The sequence below is a fragment of the Populus euphratica genome, unplaced genomic scaffold (genome assembly GCF_000495115.2).
Source record: "Populus euphratica unplaced genomic scaffold, PopEup_1.0 scaffold93.1, whole genome shotgun sequence".
In the NCBI taxonomy this organism is placed as follows: domain Eukaryota; kingdom Viridiplantae; phylum Streptophyta; class Magnoliopsida; order Malpighiales; family Salicaceae; genus Populus; species Populus euphratica.
In genome coordinates this window covers 1175913-1181538 of record NW_011499873.1, presented here as the reverse complement: position 1 = coordinate 1181538, position 5626 = coordinate 1175913, and positions in this window count along the sequence as shown.

Below are 5626 nucleotides of genomic sequence, written 5' to 3'. Positions count from 1 at the left end.
CGGACCGGGTCTAGTTCAAAGTTTGATATGCATTGAAATGGGTCCTACACAATAAAATAAAAAATAAAAATTATTTTTTATTTTTTAATTGTGTTCTATTATAAAAAATAATGTTTATCATTATTCATTGACATTACATAAATTAGACAGAGATTACTTAATGACATAGCATTTGAAGAATTCGATCACATTCTAATTTTGTTTCTAATTATATTTTAACCGATATTGTTGCGCGCTTAAAAAATAAAAAAAAACTGTAGTATTTGTCGAATGTATTTTATATGTGATGGAATTGTAGATAGTTTAATAAAACAATAAAAAATATTTTATATAAAATATTATTTATTTCATGATATAATAATAATAGTTAAATCTATAATATTTAGAATAAAAACCATAAATATTAATATATATTTTTTAAAATTATTTTATAACTTTAATTTCAAAACCATTATTAACCAAACATATTAAATTATTTTTTATTCAACCTTAATTTCAACTATAGTTTTAACCAAATATATATCAATGTCAAATCAATCTCAATTAAAAATATTTTTTACAAAATATTTTTTTTCAAATTATAATTGCAATAATTATCATAATATCAAACACTTTTTATATGTGATATATGAACAATATTTACTGTCAACAGGAGGACATAGCTTTAAATTAATGTTACTTGGTGAGACATTTCATACTTGCTAGCTAGCAATATTCTTTCTTTTTTTCATAGTCTATAGTACTATATTAGGATCTGCTTATACACTAATTTAGATTAATTTGTTTTAACTATCTTGTTAATATATGTATAGAAGAATAAATCTTCTATAGGAATGGTTTCAAAGTTCAAATTCAAGAAACCAAGGAGAGGACCTAAGCCTCAGGGAACCCAAAAAAAGAAGAAGAAGACTAACCACTTCTATGTAGCCTGGCAATCTCAATAAAAGCAGCCACACGAAGAGCAGCAAATAGATCCTGAGGAGGATCATTTAAAACATGCAGACATAGCTCAAGCCCGTGTCCATGGTTCGCTAACTAGAACCACCTCTTTGAATCGCGTCGAATTTGATAAAAAAAAAGTTTCCTTTTATATATATATATATATATATATATATAATTCTTATTTATAAGTTAAAATGTTTATATACATATCTAATTATTTAGATTGATATTTAATTAAAAATAATTACTAAAATATTTAATTTCACAAGATAAATCATATACTTAGTTGTTTAATAACTCTATTCCTTAAAATAATTTTTTTATTTAACAAAATGAGTATCCATGTCAATAAAAAATATAAAAAAATCATCAACAAAAATAAATTTAATAAAATTATAAAGCTCAACTATAAAACAATATAATATTAAAAAATACATAAAAAAGTATTAATTTAAAAAATTTTACAAAGTAAATTTAACAAATAATAACAAGTTAAAAGAGCTCAAATGACGACTTAGATTACTTTCCAAATTAATGAAAAATTCAATAAATAAATAAATATAAAAAATCCATAACATGCAATACACCATCACTTAATTACTTAAACTATAACCATCACTAATAGTATCAATATCAATTACAAAAAAATCATCTAGATGGTGGTCAAGTGGTAAGGATTTGGGATTAAGAAGTTTGGTCCCTTTATGATCTTAGATTTGAGTCTTTGGTTGCTCATATGATGGCCACTGGAGGTTTACATGATCGTTAACTTCAGGGCCTATAGGATTAATCGTGGTGCGTACAAGCTGTCCAAACACCCATATTAATCTAAAAAAAAAAATATCAATTACAAAAAATAATCATCACCATCTCACCACTTTCAACCACACCATCATCACTTTTATTATCTTTTTATCAATATAGTTATTGTTTTATTATTTTTCATCATAATTTTCATACCTTTCTAAAATCAAAATAATAATCATCACTTTATTATTGTCATCTTTAATCATTGTCACACTTCACTATCACTCTGTTATTGGTTGTCATATTATAATAATTATTAATATCATTATTATCATAACAATCATTATAATTATCATCTATACCATCACGTACAACTATAACCATCATTACAAATATATAATTGAAAACTAGAATAAAAAAATAAAATAAAACCTAACTAATTATCCATTATTTTTTTTTATTTTTTTTATTCAAAACTATTCAACCTAAATAAATATTTTTTAATTATTACTAATTTCACACAAACTCAATTTTCCTCAAATTTTCAACTTAATCATGAAATTTATATAAACAAATCAATAACTATTAAATTACCCCTCATTTCTTGAATTATAACATACTTAAATTATAAAATCACACAATTTTATCATGTGATAAATTAAATTAATTTCCAACAAATCTAAAAATACAAATTATATATAAATATAACAAAATTATCATTATAAAACAAGTAAAATACTTAAATATACAAGTAGGTAATACCACAAATAAATTTTAATAAATTAACTTAAAACATATACAAGTTACTATAAAAATGAACGAGTTTGTTTATTTGGTTATTTGGTGGAGTGAAGTTTGACAATAAATAAATCAATGGAGGGAAACTGGTGCTATTGAACAAAGGTTGTTCGACAGACCAGCAGCTTAGGTAGCCGGATTTATGAGGGGGTTGTTAGAATTGATTGCTTGGTGGAGAGGTGGGGCTGGTGTGATTGTAAAGTGAAGAAGAAAAGGAAGAAGAAATGTGGGAGAAGAGAGGCTAGACAGTCGGGATTTAAATCCTTTTAAGATCACTAGCGGAATTTTTATCGTAATTTGACACGTTAACTATACTGACAGAATTGCCAAAATAATTTTTTTATCCCGTCACCATTTATATCAGAAATTAGTGATAAACTTTCTGTCAAGAAACAATAATGTAATATTTTTTGTGAATCTTTCTGTAGTTTTTTTTTTTTCAATTCTCCAATAATGAAAACATTAACTACTCTTTGGATTGAACCGAGTAAATGATAGTTAAAGGTTTTAGGAATCAGGAAATAAACAATAGTCCTAATTGAAAATCGTGAGTTCAAACCAGAGATGATTGTATGCATAAAAGATATATTACTCTTAATAATGAGCATGTCATCAACATCCACAGGGAGAAAGATCTAGACATGGTCTTTTCTGTAAATGAATAAGGAGCAACCAGTGTGCTGGACCCCTCAAAACCGAAACCAGCTAAGAATTTATGGAGGCAAGAGAACCATGCATGCATGGGGAGATTTCTGGAGACGGTAAACAGACCTGTGGAGTTTGCATAGATGATTCAAATATCACTCATCAATACACGCAGCATGGTGTTCCATGAAACAGAGAATGCCATTTAAAATGGTTTTGTAGACTTCCAATTGCCGACAACACTACTTGTTCATGACTGCAAAGTGAAGAACGAAACTGATCGTCGCAAATTTAATTGACAATCAATGTTTTTAATATAGCTAGTGTTAAGGAATTATTTCAACTAATAAATTTAAATTATTAAAAGAATTTGATAAATAATGTTATATTATTCTTTAAAAATCTCTATCCTCATTCTACCTCTATTTTAAGCTGATTTATGATTTCAGACTCAATGCATAGTCTTTCAAATTTACATGCCAAATGGCCCTTTTACAGACATTTTAAATTATTATGTCGTCATTCCTTCTTGCGTATTCCAACTCCCTTCTATATTTCCTAATATAAATAACCAGAATGGAACCATTATTATAGCAGGACTTTGAATTTAGTGCATCTCTACGAAGACAGGTCGTAGGAAGTCACCTGGCGAAATAATGAGACGAAATATTAAAGGGACCGGTGTAAAGTAAATATAATTTGATAAGAAAAATCCTTTCTTGTTCTTAACTTCTCGATAAACTAATCAGGGTCTTTCAGCACTAAATTTACTCAAAATTCATTCATACGCGTTCTATATAGGATATTATTAAATCTACAAGAAGAATCGAGTTCTTCAATGATAATTCATGTGTGAAAAGAATAGTGTCGTCAATCCGTACTCGACATCTCCGTTAACCTGCTGTTAGTATTAAAATAAAACAAAAAAAACCACTAAAACAAGGCATCTCTATATTTAATATGGCACATGACACGTTCCGGCCACACTCCACGTCTTTTGTTTATTTTCAAGTTGTCAGAAGTCAAGGAATATGACAAGGACTTCTTCGTTTGTTTGAAGGAAGTTCAGCAGGAAATTTCTTTACTTAGTATTATGGGCAATGGCTCACTTTGGTTGACCTTTTTATACCACTTTAGAGCTTGTGGTTCAAACGAGCTAGTTCACCAACCATGTGCATGGCATCAAAGGCGGCTTTTCTTTATGTTTCGGGCAGTGCCATAAACTTGGTAGACAGTGTCGCATGAGCTGTTTGAACAATGAAAACTACAAACTTCTATATGAAAAGTCTTTAGATCGAGGAATTACTTACGGTAGTTTATTGATTTTTACTTAACCACATTCAGACTTGGAAAAGGCTAGTTGTGAAAGCCAGAGAAATTTGACCAAAATGAGAGCCTGGTAACTTGTAGTATAGTGTTAGCAAGCAGCTGGCAATGGAATTTTACAGGAGATACAAAGAAGGCCTCGCTAGCTATGCCGCAGCTTGAATTAAAAAAAATCTTGAAAGTAAAAAAATAAATGTTTAGCTTATAAGAAATCTCCAAAAGAAATTATTTGATATTATTATTGAATTTTGATTTAATTTGGTTTATTTTATAATTTTCTGACCTAAGTGATTCAATTACTTATATAATTTAATTAGATTTGAATTAAATAATGTAAAATTTTAATTTGACTAAGTTGATTTAATATTTCCCAAATCAATCTAAATAAACAATAAAAAACATGATTTAACTTTAAAAAGAATCAAGATGATATTTTTTTAATGTTAAGATGATAGTGTATTTAATCAATTAGGATTTTACAGCTCAACCCGTCAAATTTACCATTCAGGTTATGAACTCCTTTAAAAACTTTGTTTTTTAATTAATTTTTACTTAATAATACAATAAAAAATTATTTATAAAATCAAGTATAAATCAAAAGTCACGACATCAATCTATTTTAATAGAAAAAATCCACTTACAATCTCAAAACATATTCCAATCAGTCTTTTAATTAAAAATAAAATCAAAAACTAATTTTTTTAAAAAAATGATTTATTTTTTTTGTCATGATTAGATATCCAAACCACTTTTATTAAATAAATATCTTTAAAACCAACTCATTAACATCCACGTCAAGATTGTCATTTTTTGTTGCTGAGATGCAGTTGATTGAAGATTCTCTCTCTTATTTTATTTTTGGATAATTTTCTCTTTATTTTTTAACATTTAGGGACTAAAACATAATAAAATAAATTGTAGTACCATAACGTAAATATCTACACCTAGGTTTGATTCTTACATGTCTAAGGACATTAACTTTTGCGTTGTGGATTGTTGTTGCAATCCAAATGCATTTCTGTCTTCTTCTTCTTTTTTTTTTTAATTTTAATATAATTATTAGTCAATACAAATGGCGGATTGACATAGCAAATAATTTCAACACAAATATAGAAACCAATCAATCTACTATCAAAAAATTCAATTGTTGAAGTGTACAAGCTTAAAC